At 42.3% G+C, this 26,933-nt stretch overlaps 15 non-coding genes across 15 annotated transcripts; all 15 read right to left on the bottom strand.

Annotated features, from left to right (window-relative positions):
* Positions 1-753: 753 nt before the first annotated feature.
* On the bottom strand, positions 754-960 carry LOC126452849 (small nucleolar RNA U3). The gene has a single exon (XR_007584805.1). It is a non-coding gene; the product is annotated as a small nucleolar RNA U3 (small nucleolar RNA).
* Positions 961-3,373: 2,413 nt separating this feature from the next.
* Positions 3,374-3,492, bottom strand: LOC126452813 (U5 spliceosomal RNA). Its single transcript, XR_007584772.1, has one exon. It is a non-coding gene; the product is annotated as a U5 spliceosomal RNA (small nuclear RNA).
* A 953-nt stretch (positions 3,493-4,445) lies between these two features.
* On the bottom strand, positions 4,446-4,652 carry LOC126452848 (small nucleolar RNA U3). The gene has a single exon (XR_007584804.1). It is a non-coding gene; the product is annotated as a small nucleolar RNA U3 (small nucleolar RNA).
* Positions 4,653-7,065: 2,413 nt separating this feature from the next.
* Positions 7,066-7,184, bottom strand: LOC126452812 (U5 spliceosomal RNA). The gene has a single exon (XR_007584771.1). It is a non-coding gene; the product is annotated as a U5 spliceosomal RNA (small nuclear RNA).
* A 953-nt stretch (positions 7,185-8,137) lies between these two features.
* Positions 8,138-8,344, bottom strand: LOC126452847 (small nucleolar RNA U3). Its single transcript, XR_007584803.1, has one exon. It is a non-coding gene; the product is annotated as a small nucleolar RNA U3 (small nucleolar RNA).
* A 2,413-nt stretch (positions 8,345-10,757) lies between these two features.
* LOC126452811 (U5 spliceosomal RNA) lies at positions 10,758-10,876 on the bottom strand. The gene has a single exon (XR_007584770.1). It is a non-coding gene; the product is annotated as a U5 spliceosomal RNA (small nuclear RNA).
* A 953-nt stretch (positions 10,877-11,829) lies between these two features.
* LOC126452846 (small nucleolar RNA U3) lies at positions 11,830-12,036 on the bottom strand. The gene has a single exon (XR_007584802.1). It is a non-coding gene; the product is annotated as a small nucleolar RNA U3 (small nucleolar RNA).
* A 2,413-nt stretch (positions 12,037-14,449) lies between these two features.
* On the bottom strand, positions 14,450-14,568 carry LOC126452831 (U5 spliceosomal RNA). Its single transcript, XR_007584788.1, has one exon. It is a non-coding gene; the product is annotated as a U5 spliceosomal RNA (small nuclear RNA).
* Positions 14,569-15,521: 953 nt separating this feature from the next.
* On the bottom strand, positions 15,522-15,728 carry LOC126452845 (small nucleolar RNA U3). The gene has a single exon (XR_007584801.1). It is a non-coding gene; the product is annotated as a small nucleolar RNA U3 (small nucleolar RNA).
* A 2,413-nt stretch (positions 15,729-18,141) lies between these two features.
* LOC126452810 (U5 spliceosomal RNA) lies at positions 18,142-18,260 on the bottom strand. The gene has a single exon (XR_007584769.1). It is a non-coding gene; the product is annotated as a U5 spliceosomal RNA (small nuclear RNA).
* Positions 18,261-19,213: 953 nt separating this feature from the next.
* On the bottom strand, positions 19,214-19,420 carry LOC126452844 (small nucleolar RNA U3). The gene has a single exon (XR_007584800.1). It is a non-coding gene; the product is annotated as a small nucleolar RNA U3 (small nucleolar RNA).
* A 2,413-nt stretch (positions 19,421-21,833) lies between these two features.
* On the bottom strand, positions 21,834-21,952 carry LOC126452809 (U5 spliceosomal RNA). Its single transcript, XR_007584768.1, has one exon. It is a non-coding gene; the product is annotated as a U5 spliceosomal RNA (small nuclear RNA).
* A 953-nt stretch (positions 21,953-22,905) lies between these two features.
* On the bottom strand, positions 22,906-23,112 carry LOC126452843 (small nucleolar RNA U3). Its single transcript, XR_007584799.1, has one exon. It is a non-coding gene; the product is annotated as a small nucleolar RNA U3 (small nucleolar RNA).
* A 2,413-nt stretch (positions 23,113-25,525) lies between these two features.
* On the bottom strand, positions 25,526-25,644 carry LOC126452808 (U5 spliceosomal RNA). The gene has a single exon (XR_007584767.1). It is a non-coding gene; the product is annotated as a U5 spliceosomal RNA (small nuclear RNA).
* Positions 25,645-26,597: 953 nt separating this feature from the next.
* Positions 26,598-26,804, bottom strand: LOC126452842 (small nucleolar RNA U3). The gene has a single exon (XR_007584798.1). It is a non-coding gene; the product is annotated as a small nucleolar RNA U3 (small nucleolar RNA).
* Between the last annotated feature and the right edge of the window lie 129 nt (positions 26,805-26,933).

Genomic DNA, 26,933 nt, shown 5'->3' with positions numbered 1-26,933 from the left:
TTCATCATTTCTGTCACCATTCAAGCTGCTTCATTACCTCACCTGCCGACAGATGGCAGCACGCCTAATTCCTGTCGGCGACTCACCGTCCGACATACAACGTCCGACACACAACTGCCCGCACTGCTCTGCATCTAACACTAATCTCTCTCCTCCCCACCACACTCGTTCACTGAAAAAACTGACAACTAGACAGTTCTTTGTACGCAAAACTAGGCCACATCAGACGCAACGTGTATGTAGATGTATGGTGCAAGGGAAATATCCCCCTGCTCCCACACATCTAATTAATACTAGTTGACAACAGAAATTAAATTTCTGTCGATAGTATTTGAACCAGTCTTATTCATTTGCCAATTTCATGCATTCCTTCTTGCAGATAACAGTGCCTTGCAAATCACTCAATTCATGTTTGCTAGCCAAACGTGCTCCTCCTAAATGTTTCGTACATCATGCATTAGTGGTGATTATCAAGACTGTGTTGTGTCTCAGCTTTTTATGGTCATCAATTGCACTCTTCTTGTGTTGCTCACTCATTTTTGTAACTCAAAAGTACGTCGTTGTCATCCAAGCCTAGCACTTGGAGCAGGCCAAATCAAATGGCTCGTCCCCGTGCCACTCGAGAAACTTCCACAAGGCTTTCATGACATGTCGCAATCAAAGTCCTTCCACAACCTGTAGCGACATTTCTGCAACGACACGGGTCCCGATACCAAAGGTATGACTTACGCTTCTAATCTATATAATAAAACCACCACTCGGAAAGCGCTATTCCCTTCCCACATCCCTCAGAATGTGGCGAACGATCATCGATTACAACCAAGATGCGATGAATCTCGATCGCAAGCCTCACGCTCAGGGAGAGTGCTACCACTCATCATTGTGGTTACGTCTACTCCAGCTTTGAACTAGAGAGAGTTGAAGACATACTACAGAAATGATCCTGTGAAGTATGATCTTGCTTGTAAGCTATCACCGCTCGCTACTTATGCCACGAGACCGTCAACACGCCCTACGAGAATACGACACACTCTTCACATTTCGCGATTTACAAGCTAGGACATTCTGCAAAGAACCTACTTCTACTCTTACTTGGCCGCCATGATCTCACTCAGCTATTTTCTGCGCTACCAGTGCTTCTTGCGTTCCGAAATCAGAGACCATTGCCTCAGGCGAGACTGTATGTAAACACCGCTTGCACCTCCGGCCGCTAGATGGCGGCCTGGGGCACATACAGTAGCATTCTATGGCGCAAGCAGACATGCCAAATAGCCACTGAAAGAGAAACACACAAGAGGGCATTCATAGGACTCTTGTGCTTTCTTTAAAACCGCCTCTCTCTTCGAAAATTTTCGCACCGCACTAGCTCATTCACCTCACTCTAACAGTGCGAACTCTTGTCGATATTTGGCCTCTCTCATGCATACTTCCTCTTTCGTTTCACTTTGCGTCTTACTTGATACCCGCCCTTAGAGCTGCTGATATACAATACTCGCAACCAATGTGTTTCTCTCTGTATCTCTTTTCGCCTATCACGAGTATTGCTTTTCCTCACATGGCAATTATGAAAACACCCACAGCTGAACAAACACTTCCATTCAGGGCCACGTCCATACTATCAATCATACACCAGTAATTTCACAGCTACTTGCTCCACTAATACATTTCTTATGTCTACTGTTCAACAGATGAAGAAGCAAAGTATACAACAAGTCTCTATGAACATCACTGTCAGGACATTTTACAGGCCTACGCATACCATGCCAATCTGTATGCTTCAACTATGATGGCCCATGTGCTATGAATAAAGAAATTTCTCATAAAATAACAAATAATTTTACAACTATACAACTACTCCGACAAGCTCCTTACTAAAATGCTACATGTTTAGCAACCCCCCCATCATCTCAGAATAATCTCAAGCAGTGCTTTCATCCCATGAGCACTTCTTTGCAAACAAAACCACAAACTACTTTTTATACTAGCTTCCTTGTCACAGTGAACACGAAACTAATGCTAGTGCCTCAGTTTACTAAAAAGCTTTTTTCGCTTGCAACATATAAACTACCAACTTGAACCTCTGGGATTTTCAAACACACACACATACAGAAAACTTAATTCCACAGAAATTTAGGAGTAACAGTGGTTACCTCACATTTTCATACATACTCAAATAGCTACTTCTGTGCACTTCACACAATGTTCTCATCGTGTTCCACCAGAGAGCACAGTTATCACTATGCATGGATTCTGGTAAAAGAGCATTAAATAAAAACAAACAGCCTGATCAAAGTGATTATCTGCACATCCTCTGCCAATATCATGTCACTCTATACCCGAGGGAAACTAGAATGCAGGGAAAGGAGCTTTGTTGTGAGCACTGTGTTGGTATTTCATCATTTACTGACCAAAGTCTTCTCAAGCCAAGTATGCACCAGCTCTGTGTATGGCTGGCTCAATCAAGAGCCCCTATCAATTTTACTTAAAAGACAAGCAGCATCAACAACTCACAGGAGGCACTGAACATTTTTACCATTATCTGCACCACCTTCCACTGATTTACTGAAGAAGAAACTGCAAAGTCTGGCCAATTTTGTACACAAGTAATCTTGAAAACATTGGAGTCAACAGCAGATTCATAGTTTCCAAGACTGTAGCTAGGAACAACCCTTCAATTTCAAGATTTATCTCTCACTCAGACACACCATACCCAAACTACACCTAGCAGGAAATTGCTACTTACTTCATTTCTAGCTATTTATGTCATATTCAACAACTGTCTCTTTCTCACCTAAATCTTCTACACAACTGAGTACACTGTTATGAACAAACACATTATGGCAACAAGCCAGTGCCACTAATATCCACTCTATTGAAAACCATTTAAATACTCATCCTGCCCAACTAACCACCATCTTCAGCCCAAAGCTCACTCACATCATACCTACAAATCACAAACTTCTGTGGTAAAAATAATTTTGGGTTTCAAAACATAATCTGCTAATCACATACCAGTATTTCTTACAAAGCCTATCATTCATCATTCACTTCCAAATATCAGTTTATATGCTGTTGTGCAACTGCAGTGCAAGTAAACACTCTCAAATCATCTAGAACTGAGGTACGGAAAGGGTTCACCAAGAGATTCCAGGTAGTCCTGTAGCTCTCTCTCTTTACACAATCGTCTAACACACTGCACGCCATTGCAGGGCAAATGTACTTGTTTCATTATACTACGACACGGCCTATTACAATTTCAGATTTTAAAGAAACAAATACTGCCTGATCCAACGTCATCCGCTACTCCACGCCCTTCATTCACACAACACAATCTACCTCTTGCAACTTACATTACGTTTTCACTTGTGATTATGGCTCAGCAATAGCCGAGCACTACGAAAAATACCTTATAGACTCATTTAATGTTCCCCTCCACGGAAATCTTTAGTAAAAGGCGAAAGATTTATTCGTTTTGAAGGGAAACCAGAGTGCCGATCAACGCCCTCACTTCAATACTTATGGCTGCTTCTCTATTACTTCTCCGCGAGAACGCGGAAAATTCTTTCCGTCTTGTCTACTTCTCTACCGTCAACAGACTTCCAGTGTCATGCAAGCACACACCCCAAACTAACTGTCAACGCTGAAACACGTGTCTGCCAAATGTCGTCGTTATTACTCTTTAGTTAACTATTTTCATCATTTCTGTCACCATTCAAGCTGCTTCATTACCTCACCTGCCGACAGATGGCAGCACGCCTAATTCCTGTCGGCGACTCACCGTCCGACATACAACGTCCGACACACAACTGCCCGCACTGCTCTGCATCTAACACTAATCTCTCTCCTCCCCACCACACTCGTTCACTGAAAAAACTGACAACTAGACAGTTCTTTGTACGCAAAACTAGGCCACATCAGACGCAACGTGTATGTAGATGTATGGTGCAAGGGAAATATCCCCCTGCTCCCACACATCTAATTAATACTAGTTGACAACAGAAATTAAATTTCTGTCGATAGTATTTGAACCAGTCTTATTCATTTGCCAATTTCATGCATTCCTTCTTGCAGATAACAGTGCCTTGCAAATCACTCAATTCATGTTTGCTAGCCAAACGTGCTCCTCCTAAATGTTTCGTACATCATGCATTAGTGGTGATTATCAAGACTGTGTTGTGTCTCAGCTTTTTATGGTCATCAATTGCACTCTTCTTGTGTTGCTCACTCATTCTTGTAACTCAAAAGTACGTCGTTGTCATCCAAGCCTAGCACTTGGAGCAGGCCAAATCAAATGGCTCGTCCCCGTGCCACTCGAGAAACTTCCACAAGGCTTTCATGACATGTCGCAATCAAAGTCCTTCCACAACCTGTAGCGACATTTCTGCAACGACACGGGTCCCGATACCAAAGGTATGACTTACGCTTCTAATCTATATAATAAAACCACCACTCGGAAAGCGCTATTCCCTTCCCACATCCCTCAGAATGTGGCGAACGATCATCGATTACAACCAAGATGCGATGAATCTCGATCGCAAGCCTCACGCTCAGGGAGAGTGCTACCACTCATCATTGTGGTTACGTCTACTCCAGCTTTGAACTAGAGAGAGTTGAAGACATACTACAGAAATGATCCTGTGAAGTATGATCTTGCTTGCAAGCTATCACCGCTCGCTACTTATGCCACGAGACCGTCAACACGCCCTACGAGAATACGACACACTCTTCACATTTCGCGATTTACAAGCTAGGACATTCTGCAAAGAACCTACTTCTACTCTTACTTGGCCGCCATGATCTCACTCAGCTATTTTCTGCGCTACCAGTGCTTCTTGCGTTCCGAAATCAGAGACCATTGCCTCAGGCGAGACTGTATGTAAACACCGCTTGCACCTCCGGCCGCTAGATGGCGGCCTGGGGCACATACAGTAGCATTCTATGGCGCAAGCAGACATGCCAAATAGCCACTGAAAGAGAAACACACAAGAGGGCATTCATAGGACTCTTGTGCTTTCTTTAAAACCGCCTCTCTCTTCGAAAATTTTCGCACCGCACTAGCTCATTCACCTCACTCTAACAGTGCGAACTCTTGTCGATATTTGGCCTCTCTCATGCATACTTCCTCTTTCGTTTCACTTTGCGTCTTACTTGATACCCGCCCTTAGAGCTGCTGATATACAATACTCGCAACCAATGTGTTTCTCTCTGTATCTCTTTTCGCCTATCACGAGTATTGCTTTTCCTCACATGGCAATTATGAAAACACCCACAGCTGAACAAACACTTCCATTCAGGGCCACGTCCATACTATCAATCATACACCAGTAATTTCACAGCTACTTGCTCCACTAATACATTTCTTATGTCTACTGTTCAACAGATGAAGAAGCAAAGTATACAACAAGTCTCTATGAACATCACTGTCAGGACATTTTACAGACCTACGCATACCATGCCAATCTGTATGCTTCAACTATGATGGCCCATGTGCTATGAATAAAGAAATTTCTCATAAAATAACAAATAATTTTACAACTATACAACTACTCCGACAAGCTCCTTACTAAAATGCTACATGTTTAGCAACCCCCCCATCATCTCAGAATAATCTCAAGCAGTGCTTTCATCCCATGAGCACTTCTTTGCAAACAAAACCACAAACTACTTTTTATACTAGCTTCCTTGTCACAGTGAACACGAAACTAATGCTAGTGCCTCAGTTTACTAAAAAGCTTTTTTCGCTTGCAACATATAAACTACCAACTTGAACCTCTGGGATTTTCAAACACACACACATACAGAAAACTTAATTCCACAGAAATTTAGGAGTAACAGTGGTTACCTCACGTTTTCATACATACTCAAATAGCTACTTCTGTGCACTTCACACAATGTTCTCATCGTGTTCCACCAGAGAGCACAGTTATCACTATGCATGGATTCTGGTAAAAGAGCATTAAATAAAAACAAACAGCCTGATCAAAGTGATTATCTGCACATCCTCTGCCAATATCATGTCACTCTATACCCGAGGGAAACTAGAATGCAGGGAAAGGAGCTTTGTTGTGAGCACTGTGTTGGTATTTCATCATTTACTAACCAAAGTCTTCTCAAGCCAAGTATGCACCAGCTCTGTGTATGGCTGGCTCAATCAAGAGCCCCTATCAATTTTACTTAAAAGACAAGCAGCATCAACAACTCACAGGAGGCACTGAACATTTTTACCATTATCTGCACCACCTTCCACTGATTTACTGAAGAAGAAACTGCAAAGTCTGGCCAATTTTGTACACAAGTAATCTTGAAAACATTGGAGTCAACAGCAGATTCATAGTTTCCAAGACTGTAGCTAGGAACAACCCTTCAATTTCAAGATTTATCTCTCACTCAGACACACCATACCCAAACTACACCTAGCAGGAAATTGCTACTTACTTCATTTCTAGCTATTTATGTCATATTCAACAACTGTCTCTTTCTCACCTAAATCTTCTACACAACTGAGTACACTGTTATGAACAAACACATTATGGCAACAAGCCAGTGCCACTAATATCCACTCTATTGAAAACCATTTAAATACTCATCCTGCCCAACTAACCACCATCTTCAGCCCAAAGCTCACTCACATCATACCTACAAATCACAAACTTCTGTGGTAAAAATAATTTTGGGTTTCAAAACATAATCTGCTAATCACATACCAGTATTTCTTACAAAGCCTATCATTCATCATTCACTTCCAAATATCAGTTTATATGCTGTTGTGCAACTGCAGTGCAAGTAAACACTCTCAAATCATCTAGAACTGAGGTACGGAAAGGGTTCACCAAGAGATTCCAGGTAGTCCTGTAGCTCTCTCTCTTTACACAATCGTCTAACACACTGCACGCCATTGCAGGGCAAATGTACTTGTTTCATTATACTACGACACGGCCTATTACAATTTCAGATTTTAAAAAAACAAATACTGCCTGATCCAACGTCATCCGCTACTCCACGCCCTTCATTCACACAACACAATCTACCTCTTGCAACTTACATTACGTTTTCACTTGTGATTATGGCTCAGCAATAGCCGAGCACTACGAAAAATACCTTATAGACTCATTTAATGTTCCCCTCCACGGAAATCTTTAGTAAAAGGCGAAAGATTTATTCGTTTTGAAGGGAAACCAGAGTGCCGATCAACGCCCTCACTTCAATACTTATGGCTGCTTCTCTATTACTTCTCCGCGAGAACGCGGAAAATTCTTTCCGTCTTGTCTACTTCTCTACCGTCAACAGACTTCCAGTGTCATGCAAGCACACACCCCAAACTAACTGTCAACGCTGAAACACGTGTCTGCCAAATGTCGTCGCTATTACTCTTTAGTTAACTATTTTCATCATTTCTGTCACCATTCAAGCTGCTTCATTACCTCACCTGCCGACAGATGGCAGCACGCCTAATTCCTGTCGGCGACTCACCGTCCGACATACAACGTCCGACACACAACTGCCCGCACTGCTCTGCATCTAACACTAATCTCTCTCCTCCCCACCACACTCGTTCACTGAAAAAACTGACAACTAGACAGTTCTTTGTACGCAAAACTAGGCCACATCAGACGCAACGTGTATGTAGATGTATGGTGCAAGGGAAATATCCCCCTGCTCCCACACATCTAATTAATACTAGTTGACAACAGAAATTAAATTTCTGTCGATAGTATTTGAACCAGTCTTATTCATTTGCCAATTTCATGCATTCCTTCTTGCAGATAACAGTGCCTTGCAAATCACTCAATTCATGTTTGCTAGCCAAACGTGCTCCTCCTAAATGTTTCGTACATCATGCATTAGTGGTGATTATCAAGACTGTGTTGTGTCTCAGCTTTTTATGGTCATCAATTGCACTCTTCTTGTGTTGCTCACTCATTCTTGTAACTCAAAAGTACGTCGTTGTCATCCAAGCCTAGCACTTGGAGCAGGCCAAATCAAATGGCTCGTCCCCGTGCCACTCGAGAAACTTCCACAAGGCTTTCATGACATGTCGCAATCAAAGCCCTTCCACAACCTGTAGCGACATTTCTGCAACGACACGGGTCCCGATACCAAAGGTATGACTTACGCTTCTAATCTATATAATAAAACCACCACTCGGAAAGCGCTATTCCCTTCCCACATCCCTCAGAATGTGGCGAACGATCATCGATTACAACCAAGATGCGATGAATCTCGATCGCAAGCCTCACGCTCAGGGAGAGTGCTACCACTCATCATTGTGGTTACGTCTACTCCAGCTTTGAACTAGAGAGAGTTGAAGACATACTACAGAAATGATCCTGTGAAGTATGATCTTGCTTGCAAGCTATCACCGCTCGCTACTTATGCCACGAGACCGTCAACACGCCCTACGAGAATACGACACACTCTTCACATTTCGCGATTTACAAGCTAGGACATTCTGCAAAGAACCTACTTCTACTCTTACTTGGCCGCCATGATCTCACTCAGCTATTTTCTGCGCTACCAGTGCTTCTTGCGTTCCGAAATCAGAGACCATTGCCTCAGGCGAGACTGTATGTAAACACCGCTTGCACCTCCGGCCGCTAGATGGCGGCCTGGGGCACATACAGTAGCATTCTATGGCGCAAGCAGACATGCCAAATAGCCACTGAAAGAGAAACACACAAGAGGGCATTCATAGGACTCTTGTGCTTTCTTTAAAACCGCCTCTCTCTTCGAAAATTTTCGCACCGCACTAGCTCATTCACCTCACTCTAACAGTGCGAACTCTTGTCGATATTTGGCCTCTCTCATGCATACTTCCTCTTTCGTTTCACTTTGCGTCTTACTTGATACCCGCCCTTAGAGCTGCTGATATACAATACTCGCAACCAATGTGTTTCTCTCTGTATCTCTTTTCGCCTATCACGAGTATTGCTTTTCCTCACATGGCAATTATGAAAACACCCACAGCTGAACAAACACTTCCATTCAGGGCCACGTCCATACTATCAATCATACACCAGTAATTTCGCAGCTACTTGCTCCACTAATACATTTCTTATGTCTACTGTTCAACAGATGAAGAAGCAAAGTATACAACAAGTCTCTATGAACATCACTGTCAGGACATTTTACAGACCTACGCATACCATGCCAATCTGTATGCTTCAACTATGATGGCCCATGTGCTATGAATAAAGAAATTTCTCATAAAATAACAAATAATTTTACAACTATACAACTACTCCGACAAGCTCCTTACTAAAATGCTACATGTTTAGCAACCCCCCCATCATCTCAGAATAATCTCAAGCAGTGCTTTCATCCCATGAGCACTTCTTTGCAAACAAAACCACAAACTACTTTTTATACTAGCTTCCTTGTCACAGTGAACACGAAACTAATGCTAGTGCCTCAGTTTACTAAAAAGCTTTTTTCGCTTGCAACATATAAACTACCAACTTGAACCTCTGGGATTTTCAAACACACACACATACAGAAAACTTAATTCCACAGAAATTTAGGAGTAACAGTGGTTACCTCACGTTTTCATACATACTCAAATAGCTACTTCTGTGCACTTCACACAATGTTCTCATCGTGTTCCACCAGAGAGCACAGTTATCACTATGCATGGATTCTGGTAAAAGAGCATTAAATAAAAACAAACAGCCTGATCAAAGTGATTATCTGCACATCCTCTGCCAATATCATGTCACTCTATACCCGAGGGAAACTAGAATGCAGGGAAAGGAGCTTTGTTGTGAGCACTGTGTTGGTATTTCATCATTTACTAACCAAAGTCTTCTCAAGCCAAGTATGCACCAGCTCTGTGTATGGCTGGCTCAATCAAGAGCCCCTATCAATTTTACTTAAAAGACAAGCAGCATCAACAACTCACAGGAGGCACTGAACATTTTTACCATTATCTGCACCACCTTCCACTGATTTACTGAAGAAGAAACTGCAAAGTCTGGCCAATTTTGTACACAAGTAATCTTGAAAACATTGGAGTCAACAGCAGATTCATAGTTTCCAAGACTGTAGCTAGGAACAACCCTTCAATTTCAAGATTTATCTCTCACTCAGACACACCATACCCAAACTACACCTAGCAGGAAATTGCTACTTACTTCATTTCTAGCTATTTATGTCATATTCAACAACTGTCTCTTTCTCACCTAAATCTTCTACACAACTGAGTACACTGTTATGAACAAACACATTATGGCAACAAGCCAGTGCCACTAATATCCACTCTATTGAAAACCATTTAAATACTCATCCTGCCCAACTAACCACCATCTTCAGCCCAAAGCTCACTCACATCATACCTACAAATCACAAACTTCTGTGGTAAAAATAATTTTGGGTTTCAAAACATAATCTGCTAATCACATACCAGTATTTCTTACAAAGCCTATCATTCATCATTCACTTCCAAATATCAGTTTATATGCTGTTGTGCAACTGCAGTGCAAGTAAACACTCTCAAATCATCTAGAACTGAGGTACGGAAAGGGTTCACCAAGAGATTCCAGGTAGTCCTGTAGCTCTCTCTCTTTACACAATCGTCTAACACACTGCACGCCATTGCAGGGCAAATGTACTTGTTTCATTATACTACGACACGGCCTATTACAATTTCAGATTTTAAAGAAACAAATACTGCCTGATCCAACGTCATCCGCTACTCCACGCCCTTCATTCACACAACACAATCTACCTCTTGCAACTTACATTACGTTTTCACTTGTGATTATGGCTCAGCAATAGCCGAGCACTACGAAAAATACCTTATAGACTCATTTAATGTTCCCCTCCACGGAAATCTTTAGTAAAAGGCGAAAGATTTATTCGTTTTGAAGGGAAACCAGAGTGCCGATCAACGCCCTCACTTCAATACTTATGGCTGCTTCTCTATTACTTCTCCGCGAGAACGCGGAAAATTCTTTCCGTCTTGTCTACTTCTCTACCGTCAACAGACTTCCAGTGTCATGCAAGCACACACCCCAAACTAACTGTCAACGCTGAAACACGTGTCTGCCAAATGTCGTCGCTATTACTCTTTAGTTAACTATTTTCATCATTTCTGTCACCATTCAAGCTGCTTCATTACCTCACCTGCCGACAGATGGCAGCACGCCTAATTCCTGTCGGCGACTCACCGTCCGACATACAACGTCCGACACACAACTGCCCGCACTGCTCTGCATCTAACACTAATCTCTCTCCTCCCCACCACACTCGTTCACTGAAAAAACTGACAACTAGACAGTTCTTTGTACGCAAAACTAGGCCACATCAGACGCAACGTGTATGTAGATGTATGGTGCAAGGGAAATATCCCCCTGCTCCCACACATCTAATTAATACTAGTTGACAACAGAAATTAAATTTCTGTCGATAGTATTTGAACCAGTCTTATTCATTTGCCAATTTCATGCATTCCTTCTTGCAGATAACAGTGCCTTGCAAATCACTCAATTCATGTTTGCTAGCCAAACGTGCTCCTCCTAAATGTTTCGTACATCATGCATTAGTGGTGATTATCAAGACTGTGTTGTGTCTCAGCTTTTTATGGTCATCAATTGCACTCTTCTTGTGTTGCTCACTCATTCTTGTAACTCAAAAGTACGTCGTTGTCATCCAAGCCTAGCACTTGGAGCAGGCCAAATCAAATGGCTCGTCCCCGTGCCACTCGAGAAACTTCCACAAGGCTTTCATGACATGTCGCAATCAAAGTCCTTCCACAACCTGTAGCGACATTTCTGCAACGACACGGGTCCCGATACCAAAGGTATGACTTACGCTTCTAATCTATATAATAAAACCACCACTCGGAAAGCGCTATTCCCTTCCCACATCCCTCAGAATGTGGCGAACGATCATCGATTACAACCAAGATGCGATGAATCTCGATCGCAAGCCTCACGCTCAGGGAGAGTGCTACCACTCATCATTGTGGTTACGTCTACTCCAGCTTTGAACTAGAGAGAGTTGAAGACATACTACAGAAATGATCCTGTGAAGTATGATCTTGCTTGCAAGCTATCACCGCTCGCTACTTATGCCACGAGACCGTCAACACGCCCTACGAGAATACGACACACTCTTCACATTTCGCGATTTACAAGCTAGGACATTCTGCAAAGAACCTACTTCTACTCTTACTTGGCCGCCATGATCTCACTCAGCTATTTTCTGCGCTACCAGTGCTTCTTGCGTTCCGAAATCAGAGACCATTGCCTCAGGCGAGACTGTATGTAAACACCGCTTGCACCTCCGGCCGCTAGATGGCGGCCTGGGGCACATACAGTAGCATTCTATGGCGCAAGCAGACATGCCAAATAGCCACTGAAAGAGAAACACACAAGAGGGCATTCATAGGACTCTTGTGCTTTCTTTAAAACCGCCTCTCTCTTCGAAAATTTTCGCACCGCACTAGCTCATTCACCTCACTCTAACAGTGCGAACTCTTGTCGATATTTGGCCTCTCTCATGCATACTTCCTCTTTCGTTTCACTTTGCGTCTTACTTGATACCCGCCCTTAGAGCTGCTGATATACAATACTCGCAACCAATGTGTTTCTCTCTGTATCTCTTTTCGCCTATCACGAGTATTGCTTTTCCTCACATGGCAATTATGAAAACACCCACAGCTGAACAAACACTTCCATTCAGGGCCACGTCCATACTATCAATCATACACCAGTAATTTCGCAGCTACTTGCTCCACTAATACATTTCTTATGTCTACTGTTCAACAGATGAAGAAGCAAAGTATACAACAAGTCTCTATGAACATCACTGTCAGGACATTTTACAGACCTACGCATACCATGCCAATCTGTATGCTTCAACTATGATGGCCCATGTGCTATGAATAAAGAAATTTCTCATAAAATAACAAATAATTTTACAACTATACAACTACTCCGACAAGCTCCTTACTAAAATGCTACATGTTTAGCAACCCCCCCATCATCTCAGAATAATCTCAAGCAGTGCTTTCATCCCATGAGCACTTCTTTGCAAACAAAACCACAAACTACTTTTTATACTAGCTTCCTTGTCACAGTGAACACGAAACTAATGCTAGTGCCTCAGTTTACTAAAAAGCTTTTTTCGCTTGCAACATATAAACTACCAACTTGAACCTCTGGGATTTTCAAACACACACACATACAGAAAACTTAATTCCACAGAAATTTAGGAGTAACAGTGGTTACCTCACATTTTCATACATACTCAAATAGCTACTTCTGTGCACTTCACACAATGTTCTCATCGTGTTCCACCAGAGAGCACAGTTATCACTATGCATGGATTCTGGTAAAAGAGCATTAAATAAAAACAAACAGCCTGATCAAAGTGATTATCTGCACATCCTCTGCCAATATCATGTCACTCTATACCCGAGGGAAACTAGAATGCAGGGAAAGGAGCTTTGTTGTGAGCACTGTGTTGGTATTTCATCATTTACTAACCAAAGTCTTCTCAAGCCAAGTATGCACCAGCTCTGTGTATGGCTGGCTCAATCAAGAGCCCCTATCAATTTTACTTAAAAGACAAGCAGCATCAACAACTCACAGGAGGCACTGAACATTTTTACCATTATCTGCACCACCTTCCACTGATTTACTGAAGAAGAAACTGCAAAGTCTGGCCAATTTTGTACACAAGTAATCTTGAAAACATTGGAGTCAACAGCAGATTCATAGTTTCCAAGACTGTAGCTAGGAACAACCCTTCAATTTCAAGATTTATCTCTCACTCAGACACACCATACCCAAACTACACCTAGCAGGAAATTGCTACTTACTTCATTTCTAGCTATTTATGTCATATTCAACAACTGTCTCTTTCTCACCTAAATCTTCTACACAACTGAGTACACTGTTATGAACAAACACATTATGGCAACAAGCCAGTGCCACTAATATCCACTCTATTGAAAACCATTTAAATACTCATCCTGCCCAACTAACCACCATCTTCAGCCCAAAGCTCACTCACATCATACCTACAAATCACAAACTTCTGTGGTAAAAATAATTTTGGGTTTCAAAACATAATCTGCTAATCACATACCAGTATTTCTTACAAAGCCTATCATTCATCATTCACTTCCAAATATCAGTTTATATGCTGTTGTGCAACTGCAGTGCAAGTAAACACTCTCAAATCATCTAGAACTGAGGTACGGAAAGGGTTCACCAAGAGATTCCAGGTAGTCCTGTAGCTCTCTCTCTTTACACAATCGTCTAACACACTGCACGCCATTGCAGGGCAAATGTACTTGTTTCATTATACTACGACACGGCCTATTACAATTTCAGATTTTAAAGAAACAAATACTGCCTGATCCAACGTCATCCGCTACTCCACGCCCTTCATTCACACAACACAATCTACCTCTTGCAACTTACATTACGTTTTCACTTGTGATTATGGCTCAGCAATACCCGAGCACTACGAAAAATACCTTATAGACTCATTTAATGTTCCCCTCCACGGAAATCTTTAGTAAAAGGCGAAAGATTTATTCGTTTTGAAGGGAAACCAGAGTGCCGATCAACGCCCTCACTTCAATACTTATGGCTGCTTCTCTATTACTTCTCCGCGAGAACGCGGAAAATTCTTTCCGTCTTGTCTACTTCTCTACCGTCAACAGACTTCCAGTGTCATGCAAGCACACACCCCAAACTAACTGTCAACGCTGAAACACGTGTCTGCCAAATGTCGTCGCTATTACTCTTTAGTTAACTATTTTCATCATTTCTGTCACCATTCAAGCTGCTTCATTACCTCACCTGCCGACAGATGGCAGCACGCCTAATTCCTGTCGGCGACTCACCGTCCGACATACAACGTCCGACACACAACTGCCCGCACTGCTCTGCATCTAACACTAATCTCTCTCCTCCCCACCACACTCGTTCACTGAAAAAACTGACAACTAGACAGTTCTTTGTACGCAAAACTAGGCCACATCAGACGCAACGTGTATGTAGATGTATGGTGCAAGGGAAATATCCCCCTGCTCCCACACATCTAATTAATACTAGTTGACAACAGAAATTAAATTTCTGTCGATAGTATTTGAACCAGTCTTATTCATTTGCCAATTTCATGCATTCCTTCTTGCAGATAACAGTGCCTTGCAAATCACTCAATTCATGTTTGCTAGCCAAACGTGCTCCTCCTAAATGTTTCGTACATCATGCATTAGTGGTGATTATCAAGACTGTGTTGTGTCTCAGCTTTTTATGGTCATCAATTGCACTCTTCTTGTGTTGCTCACTCATTCTTGTAACTCAAAAGTACGTCGTTGTCATCCAAGCCTAGCACTTGGAGCAGGCCAAATCAAATGGCTCGTCCCCGTGCCACTCGAGAAACTTCCACAAGGCTTTCATGACATGTCGCAATCAAAGTCCTTCCACAACCTGTAGCGACATTTCTGCAACGACACGGGTCCCGATACCAAAGGTATGACTTACGCTTCTAATCTATATAATAAAACCACCACTCGGAAAGCGCTATTCCCTTCCCACATCCCTCAGAATGTGGCGAACGATCATCGATTACAACCAAGATGCGATGAATCTCGATCGCAAGCCTCACGCTCAGGGAGAGTGCTACCACTCATCATTGTGGTTACGTCTACTCCAGCTTTGAACTAGAGAGAGTTGAAGACATACTACAGAAATGATCCTGTGAAGTATGATCTTGCTTGCAAGCTATCACCGCTCGCTACTTATGCCACGAGACCGTCAACACGCCCTACGAGAATACGACACACTCTTCACATTTCGCGATTTACAAGCTAGGACATTCTGCAAAGAACCTACTTCTACTCTTACTTGGCCGCCATGATCTCACTCAGCTATTTTCTGCGCTACCAGTGCTTCTTGCGTTCCGAAATCAGAGACCATTGCCTCAGGCGAGACTGTATGTAAACACCGCTTGCACCTCCGGCCGCTAGATGGCGGCCTGGGGCACATACAGTAGCATTCTATGGCGCAAGCAGACATGCCAAATAGCCACTGAAAGAGAAACACACAAGAGGGCATTCATAGGACTCTTGTGCTTTCTTTAAAACCGCCTCTCTCTTCGAAAATTTTCGCACCGCACTAGCTCATTCACCTCACTCTAACAGTGCCAACTCTTGTCGATATTTGGCCTCTCTCATGCATACTTCCTCTTTCGTTTCACTTTGCGTCTTACTTGATACCCGCCCTTAGAGCTGCTGATATACAATACTCGCAACCAATGTGTTTCTCTCTGTATCTCTTTTCGCCTATCACGAGTATTGCTTTTCCTCACATGGCAATTATGAAAACACCCACAGCTGAACAAACACTTCCATTCAGGGCCACGTCCATACTATCAATCATACACCAGTAATTTCGCAGCTACTTGCTCCACTAATACATTTCTTATGTCTACTGTTCAACAGATGAAGAAGCAAAGTATACAACAAGTCTCTATGAACATCACTGTCAGGACATTTTACAGACCTACGCATACCATGCCATTCTGTATGCTTCAACTATGATGGCCCATGTGCTATGAATAAAGAAATTTCTCATAAAATAACAAATAATTTTACAACTATACAACTACTCCGACAAGCTCCTTACTAAAATGCTACATGTTTAGCAACCCCCCCATCATCTCAGAATAATCTCAAGCAGTGCTTTCATCCCATGAGCACTTCTTTGCAAACAAAACCACAAACTACTTTTTATACTAGCTTCCTTGTCACAGTGAACACGAAACTAATGCTAGTGCCTCAGTTTACTAAAAAGCTTTTTTCGCTTGCAACATATAAACTACCAACTTGAACCTCTGGGATTTTCAAACACACACACATACAGAAAACTTAATTCCACAGAAATTTAGGAGTAACAGTGGTTACCTCACATTTTCATACATACTCAAATAGCTACTTCTGTGCACTTCACACAATGTTCTCATCGTGTTCCACCAGAGAGCACAGTTATCACTATGCATGGATTCTGGTAAAAGAACATTAAATAAAAACAAACAGCCTGATCAAAGTGATTATCTGCACATCCTCTGCCAATATCATGTCACTCTATACCCGAGGGAAACTAGAATGCAGGGAAAGGAGCTTTGTTGTGAGCACTGTGTTGGTATTTCATCATTTACTAACCAAAGTCTTCTCAAGCCAAGTATGCACCAGCTCTGTGCATGGCTGGCTCAATCAAGAGCCCCTATCAATTTTACTTAAAAGACAAGCAGCATCAACAACTCACAGGAGGCACTGAACATTTTTACCATTATCTGCACCACCTTCCACTGATTTACTGAAGAAGAAACTGCAAAGTCTGGCCAATTTTGTACACAAGTAATCTTGAAAACATTGGAGTCAACAGCAGATTCATAGTTTCCAAGACTGTAGCTAGGAACAACCCTTCAATTTCAAGATTTATCTCTCACTCAGACACACCATACCCAAACTACACCTAGCAGGAAATTGCTACTTACTTCATTTCTAGCTATTTATGTCATATTCAACAACTGTCTCTTTCTCACCTAAATCTTCTACACAACTGAGTACACTGTTATGAACAAACACATTATGGCAACAAGCCAGTGCCACTAATATCCACTCTATTGAAAACCATTTAAATACTCATCCTGCCCAACTAACCACCATCTTCAGCCCAAAGCTCACTCACATCATACCTACAAATCACAAACTTCTGTGGTAAAAATAATTTTGGGTTTCAAAACATAATCTGCTAATCACATACCAGTATTTCTTACAAAGCCTATCATTCATCATTCACTTCCAAATATCAGTTTATATGCTGTTGTGCAACTGCAGTGCAAGTAAACACTCTCAAATCATCTAGAACTGAGGTACGGAAAGGGTTCACCAAGAGATTCCAGGTAGTCCTGTAGCTCTCTCTCTTTACACAATCGTCTAACACACTGCACGCCATTGCAGGGCAAATGTACTTGTTTCATTATACTACGACACGGCCTATTACAATTTCAGATTTTAAAGAAACAAATACTGCCTGATCCAACGTCATCCGCTACTCCACGCCCTTCATTCACACAACACAATCTACCTCTTGCAACTTACATTACGTTTTCACTTGTGATTATGGCTCAGCAATAGCCGAGCACTACGAAAAATACCTTATAGACTCATTTAATGTTCCCCTCCACGGAAATCTTTAGTAAAAGGCGAAAGATTTATTCGTTTTGAAGGGAAACCAGAGTGCCGATCAACGCCCTCACTTCAATACTTATGGCTGCTTCTCTATTACTTCTCCGCGAGAACGCGGAAAATTCTTTCCGTCTTGTCTACTTCTCTACCGTCAACAGACTTCCAGTGTCATGCAAGCACACACCCCAAACTAACTGTCAACGCTGAAACACGTGTCTGCCAAATGTCGTCGCTATTACTCTTTAGTTAACTATTTTCATCATTTCTGTCACCATTCAAGCTGCTTCATTACCTCACCTGCCGACAGATGGCAGCACGCCTAATTCCTGTCGGCGACTCACCGTCCGACATACAACGTCCGACACACAACTGCCCGCACTGCTCTGCATCTAACACTAATCTCTCTCCTCCCCACCACACTCGTTCACTGAAAAAACTGACAACTAGACAGTTCTTTGTACGCAAAACTAGGCCACATCAGACGCAACGTGTATGTAGATGTATGGTGCAAGGGAAATATCCCCCTGCTCCCACACATCTAATTAATACTAGTTGACAACAGAAATTAAATTTCTGTCGATAGTATTTGAACCAGTCTTATTCATTTGCCAATTTCATGCATTCCTTCTTGCAGATAACAGTGCCTTGCAAATCACTCAATTCATGTTTGCTAGCCAAACGTGCTCCTCCTAAATGTTTCGTACATCATGCATTAGTGGTGATTATCAAGACTGTGTTGTGTCTCAGCTTTTTATGGTCATCAATTGCACTCTTCTTGTGTTGCTCACTTATTCTTGTAACTCAAAAGTACGTCGTTGTCATCCAAGCCTAGCACTTGGAGCAGGCCAAATCAAATGGCTCGTCCCCGTGCCACTCGAGAAACTTCCACAAGGCTTTCATGACATGTCGCAATCAAAGTCCTTCCACAACCTGTAGCGACATTTCTGCAACGACACGGGTCCCGATACCAAAGGTATGACTTACGCTTCTAATCTATATAATAAAACCACCACTCGGAAAGCGCTATTCCCTTCCCACATCCCTCAGAATGTGGCGAACGATCATCGATTACAACCAAGATGCGATGAATCTCGATCGCAAGCCTCACGCTCAGGGAGAGTGCTACCACTCATCATTGTGGTTACGTCTACTCCAGCTTTGAACTAGAGAGAGTTGAAGACATACTACAGAAATGATCCTGTGAAGTATGATCTTGCTTGCAAGCTATCACCGCTCGCTACTTATGCCACGAGACCGTCAACACGCCCTACGAGAATACGACACACTCTTCACATTTCGCGATTTACAAGCTAGGACATTCTGCAAAGAACCTACTTCTACTCTTACTTGGCCGCCATGATCTCACTCAGCTATTTTCTGCGCTACCAGTGCTTCTTGCGTTCCGAAATCAGAGACCATTGCCTCAGGCGAGACTGTATGTAAACACCGCTTGCACCTCCGGCCGCTAGATGGCGGCCTGGGGCACATACAGTAGCATTCTATGGCGCAAGCAGACATGCCAAATAGCCACTGAAAGAGAAACACACAAGAGGGCATTCATAGGACTCTTGTGCTTTCTTTAAAACCGCCTCTCTCTTCGAAAATTTTCGCACCGCACTAGCTCATTCACCTCACTCTAACAGTGCGAACTCTTGTCGATATTTGGCCTCTCTCATGCATACTTCCTCTTTCGTTTCACTTTGCGTCTTACTTGATACCCGCCCTTAGAGCTGCTGATATACAATACTCGCAACCAATGTGTTTCTCTCTGTATCTCTTTTCGCCTATCACGAGTATTGCTTTTCCTCACATGGCAATTATGAAAACACCCACAGCTGAACAAACACTTCCATTCAGGGCCACGTCCATACTATCAATCATACACCAGTAATTTCGCAGCTACTTGCTCCACTAATACATTTCTTATGTCTACTGTTCAACAGATGAAGAAGCAAAGTATACAACAAGTCTCTATGAACATCACTGTCAGGACATTTTACAGACCTACGCATACCATGCCAATCTGTATGCTTCAACTATGATGGCCCATGTGCTATGAATAAAGAAATTTCTCATAAAATAACAAATAATTTTACAACTATACAACTACTCCGACAAGCTCCTTACTAAAATGCTACATGTTTAGCAACCCCCCCATCATCTCAGAATAATCTCAAGCAGTGCTTTCATCCCATGAGCACTTCTTTGCAAACAAAACCACAAACTACTTTTTATACTAGCTTCCTTGTCACAGTGAACACGAAACTAATGCTAGTGCCTCAGTTTACTAAAAAGCTTTTTTCGCTTGCAACATATAAACTACCAACTTGAACCTCTGGGATTTTCAAACACACACACATACAGAAAACTTAATTCCACAGAAATTTAGGAGTAACAGTGGTTACCTCACATTTTCATACATACTCAAATAGCTACTTCTGTGCACTTCACACAATGTTCTCATCGTGTTCCACCAGAGAGCACAGTTATCACTATGCATGGATTCTGGTAAAAGAGCATTAAATAAAAACAAACAGCCTGATCAAAGTGATTATCTGCACATCCTCTGCCAATATCATGTCACTCTATACCCGAGGGAAACTAGAATGCAGGGAAAGGAGCTTTGTTGTGAGCACTGTGTTGGTATTTCATCATTTACTAACCAAAGTCTTCTCAAGCCAAGTATGCACCAGCTCTGTGTATGGCTGGCTCAATCAAGAGCCCCTATCAATTTTACTTAAAAGACAAGCAGCATCAACAACTCACAGGAGGCACTGAACATTTTTACCATTATCTGCACCACCTTCCACTGATTTACTGAAGAAGAAACTGCAAAGTCTGGCCAATTTTGTACACAAGTAATCTTGAAAACATTGGAGTCAACAGCAGATTCATAGTTTCCAAGACTGTAGCTAGGAACAACCCTTCAATTTCAAGATTTATCTCTCACTCAGACACACCATACCCAAACTACACCTAGCAGGAAATTGCTACTTACTTCATTTCTAGCTATTTATGTCATATTCAACAACTGTCTCTTTCTCACCTAAATCTTCTACACAACTGAGTACACTGTTATGAACAAACACATTATGGCAACAAGCCAGTGCCACTAATATCCACTCTATTGAAAACCATTTAAATACTCATCCTGCCCAACTAACCACCATCTTCAGCCCAAAGCTCACTCACATCATACCTACAAATCACAAACTTCTGTGGTAAAAATAATTTTGGGTTTCAAAACATAATCTGCTAATCACATACCAGTATTTCTTACAAAGCCTATCATTCATCATTCACTTCCAAATATCAGTTTATATGCTGTTGTGCAACTGCAGTGCAAGTAAACACTCTCAAATCATCTAGAACTGAGGTACGGAAAGGGTTCACCAAGAGATTCCAGGTAGTCCTGTAGCTCTCTCTCTTTACACAATCGTCTAACACACTGCACGCCATTGCAGGGCAAATGTACTTGTTTCATTATACTACGACACGGCCTATTACAATTTCAGATTTTAAAGAAACAAATACTGCCTGATCCAACGTCATCCGCTACTCCACGCCCTTCATTCACACAACACAATCTACCTCTTGCAACTTACATTACGTTTTCACTTGTGATTATGGCTCAGCAATAGCCGAGCACTACGAAAAATACCTTATAGACTCATTTAATGTTCCCCTCCACGGAAATCTTTAGTAAAAGGCGAAAGATTTATTCGTTTTGAAGGGAAACCAGAGTGCCGATCAACGCCCTCACTTCAATACTTATGGCTGCTTCTCTATTACTTCTCCGCGAGAACGCGGAAAATTCTTTCCGTCTTGTCTACTTCTCTACCGTCAACAGACTTCCAGTGTCATGCAAGCACACACCCCAAACTAACTGTCAACGCTGAAACACGTGTCTGCCAAATGTCGTCGCTATTACTCTTTAGTTAACTATTTTCATCATTTCTGTCACCATTCAAGCTGCTTCATTACCTCACCTGCCGACAGATGGCAGCACGCCTAATTCCTGTCGGCGACTCACCGTCCGACATACAACGTCCGACACACAACTGCCCGCACTGCTCTGCATCTAACACTAATCTCTCTCCTCCCCACCACACTCGTTCACTGAAAAAACTGACAACTAGACAGTTCTTTGTACGCAAAACTAGGCCACATCAGACGCAACGTGTATGTAGATGTATGGTGCAAGGGAAATATCCCCCTGCTCCCACACATCTAATTAATACTAGTTGACAACAGAAATTAAATTTCTGTCGATAGTATTTGAACCAGTCTTATTCATTTGCCAATTTCATGCATTCCTTCTTGCAGATAACAGTGCCTTGCAAATCACTCAATTCATGTTTGCTAGCCAAACGTGCTCCTCCTAAATGTTTCGTACATCATGCATTAGTGGTGATTATCAAGACTGTGTTGTGTCTCAGCTTTTTATGGTCATCAATTGCACTCTTCTTGTGTTGCTCACTCATTCTTGTAACTCAAAAGTACGTCGTTGTCATCCAAGCCTAGCACTTGGAGCAGGCCAAATCAAATGGCTCGTCCCCGTGCCACTCGAGAAACTTCCACAAGGCTTTCATGACATGTCGCAATCAAAGTCCTTCCACAACCTGTAGCGACATTTCTGCAACGACACGGGTCCCGATACCAAAGGTATGACTTACGCTTCTAATCTATATAATAAAACCACCACTCGGAAAGCGCTATTCCCTTCCCACATCCCTCAGAATGTGGCGAACGATCATCGATTACAACCAAGATGCGATGAATCTCGATCGCAAGCCTCACGCTCAGGGAGAGTGCTACCACTCATCATTGTGGTTACGTCTACTCCAGCTTTGAACTAGAGAGAGTTGAAGACATACTACAGAAATGATCCTGTGAAGTATGATCTTGCTTGCAAGCTATCACCGCTCGCTACTTATGCCACGAGACCGTCAACACGCCCTACGAGAATACGACACACTCTTCACATTTCGCGATTTACAAGCTAGGACATTCTGCAAAGAACCTACTTCTACTCTTACTTGGCCGCCATGATCTCACTCAGCTATTTTCTGCGCTACCAGTGCTTCTTGCGTTCCGAAATCAGAGACCATTGCCTCAGGCGAGACTGTATGTAAACACCGCTTGCACCTCCGGCCGCTAGATGGCGGCCTGGGGCACATACAGTAGCATTCTATGGCGCAAGCAGACATGCCAAATAGCCACTGAAAGAGAAACACACAAGAGGGCATTCATAGGACTCTTGTGCTTTCTTTAAAACCGCCTCTCTCTTCGAAAATTTTCGCACCGCACTAGCTCATTCACCTCACTCTAACAGTGCGAACTCTTGTCGATATTTGGCCTCTCTCATGCATACTTCCTCTTTCGTTTCACTTTGCGTCTTACTTGATACCCGCCCTTAGAGCTGCTGATATACAATACTCGCAACCAATGTGTTTCTCTCTGTATCTCTTTTCGCCTATCACGAGTATTGCTTTTCCTCACATGGCAATTATGAAAACACCCACAGCTGAACAAACACTTCCATTCAGGGCCACGTCCATACTATCAATCATACACCAGTAATTTCGCAGCTACTTGCTCCACTAATACATTTCTTATGTCTACTGTTCAACAGATGAAGAAGCAAAGTATACAACAAGTCTCTATGAACATCACTGTCAGGACATTTTACAGACCTACGCATACCATGCCAATCTGTATGCTTCAACTATGATGGCCCATGTGCTATGAATAAAGAAATTTCTCATAAAATAACAAATAATTTTACAACTATACAACTACTCCGACAAGCTCCTTACTAAAATGCTACATGTTTAGCAACCCCCCCATCATCTCAGAATAATCTCAAGCAGTGCTTTCATCCCATGAGCACTTCTTTGCAAACAAAACCACAAACTACTTTTTATACTAGCTTCCTTGTCACAGTGAACACGAAACTAATGCTAGTGCCTCAGTTTACTAAAAAGCTTTTTTCGCTTGCAACATATAAACTACCAACTTGAACCTCTGGGATTTTCAAACACACACACATACAGAAAACTTAATTCCACAGAAATTTAGGAGTAACAGTGGTTACCTCACATTTTCATACATACTCAAATAGCTACTTCTGTGCACTTCACACAATGTTCTCATCGTGTTCCACCAGAGAGCACAGTTATCACTATGCATGGATTCTGGTAAAAGAACATTAAATAAAAACAAACAGCCTGATCAAAGTGATTATCTGCACATCCTCTGCCAATATCATGTCACTCTATACCCGAGGGAAACTAGAATGCAGGGAAAGGAGCTTTGTTGTGAGCACTGTGTTGGTATTTCATCATTTACTAACCAAAGTCTTCTCAAGCCAAGTATGCACCAGCTCTGTGTATGGCTGGCTCAATCAAGAGCCCCTATCAATTTTACTTAAAAGACAAGCAGCATCAACAACTCACAGGAGGCACTGAACATTTTTACCATTATCTGCACCACCTTCCACTGATTTACTGAAGAAGAAACTGCAAAGTCTGGCCAATTTTGTACACAAGTAATCTTGAAAACATTGGAGTCAACAGCAGATTCATAGTTTCCAAGACTGTAGCTAGGAACAACCCTTCAATTTCAAGATTTATCTCTCACTCAGACACACCATACCCAAACTACACCTAGCAGGAAATTGCTACTTACTTCATTTCTAGCTATTTATGTCATATTCAACAACTGTCTCTTTCTCACCTAAATCTTCTACACAACTGAGTACACTGTTATGAACAAACACATTATGGCAACAAGCCAGTGCCACTAATATCCACTCTATTGAAAACCATTTAAATACTCATCCTGCCCAACTAACCACCATCTTCAGCCCAAAGCTCACTCACATCATACCTACAAATCACAAACTTCTGTGGTAAAAATAATTTTGGGTTTCAAAACATAATCTGCTAATCACATACCAGTATTTCTTACAAAGCCTATCATTCATCATTCACTTCCAAATATCAGTTTATATGCTGTTGTGCAACTGCAGTGCAAGTAAACACTCTCAAATCATCTAGAACTGAGGTACGGAAAGGGTTCACCAAGAGATTCCAGGTAGTCCTGTAGCTCTCTCTCTTTACACAATCGTCTAACACACTGCACGCCATTGCAGGGCAAATGTACTTGTTTCATTATACTACGACACGGCCTATTACAATTTCAGATTTTAAAGAAACAAATACTGCCTGATCCAACGTCATCCGCTACTCCACGCCCTTCATTCACACAACACAATCTACCTCTTGCAACTTACATTACGTTTTCACTTGTGATTATGGCTCAGCAATAGCCGAGCACTACGAAAAATACCTTATAGACTCATTTAATGTTCCCCTCCACGGAAATCTTTAGTAAAAGGCGAAAGATTTATTCGTTTTGAAGGGAAACCAGAGTGCCGATCAACGCCCTCACTTCAATACTTATGGCTGCTTCTCTATTACTTCTCCGCGAGAACGCGGAAAATTCTTTCCGTCTTGTCTACTTCTCTACCGTCAACAGACTTCCAGTGTCATGCAAGCACACACCCCAAACTAACTGTCAACGCTGAAACACGTGTCTGCCAAATGTCGTCGCTATTACTCTTTAGTTAACTATTTTCATCATTTCTGTCACCATTCAAGCTGCTTCATTACCTCACCTGCCGACAGATGGCAGCACGCCTAATTCCTGTCGGCGACTCACCGTCCGACATACAACGTCCGACACACAACTGCCCGCACTGCTCTGCATCTAACACTAATCTCTCTCCTCCCCACCACACTCGTTCACTGAAAAAACTGACAACTAGACAGTTCTTTGTACGCAAAACTAGGCCACATCAGACGCAACGTGTATGTAGATGTATGGTGCAAGGGAAATATCCCCCTGCTCCCACACATCTAATTAATACTAGTTGACAACAGAAATTAAATTTCTGTCGATAGTATTTGAACCAGTCTTATTCATTTGCCAATTTCATGCATTCCTTCTTGCAGATAACAGTGCCTTGCAAATCACTCAATTCATGTTTGCTAGCCAAACGTGCTCCTCCTAAATGTTTCGTACATCATGCATTAGTGGTGATTATCAAGACTGTGTTGTGTCTCAGCTTTTTATGGTCATCAATTGCACTCTTCTTGTGTTGCTCACTTATTCTTGTAACTCAAAAGTACGTCGTTGTCATCCAAGCCTAGCACTTGGAGCAGGCCAAATCAAATGGCTCGTCCCCGTGCCACTCGAGAAACTTCCACAAGGCTTTCATGACATGTCGCAATCAAAGTCCTTCCACAACCTGTAGCGACATTTCTGCAACGACACGGGTCCCGATACCAAAGGTATGACTTACGCTTCTAATCTATATAATAAAACCACCACTCGGAAAGCGCTATTCCCTTCCCACATCCCTCAGAATGTGGCGAACGATCATCGATTACAACCAAGATGCGATGAATCTCGATCGCAAGCCTCACGCTCAGGGAGAGTGCTACCACTCATCATTGTGGTTACGTCTACTCCAGCTTTGAACTAGAGAGAGTTGAAGACATACTACAGAAATGATCCTGTGAAGTATGATCTTGCTTGCAAGCTATCACCGCTCGCTACTTATGCCACGAGACCGTCAACACGCCCTACGAGAATACGACACACTCTTCACATTTCGCGATTTACAAGCTAGGACATTCTGCAAAGAACCTACTTCTACTCT

This window comes from Schistocerca serialis, unplaced genomic scaffold, assembly GCF_023864345.2.
Source record: "Schistocerca serialis cubense isolate TAMUIC-IGC-003099 unplaced genomic scaffold, iqSchSeri2.2 HiC_scaffold_939, whole genome shotgun sequence".
Lineage (NCBI taxonomy): Eukaryota > Metazoa > Arthropoda > Insecta > Orthoptera > Acrididae > Schistocerca > Schistocerca serialis.
The sequence above is the reverse complement of the archived record's forward strand: the minus strand, read 5'-3'. Positions and strand labels throughout refer to the sequence as shown.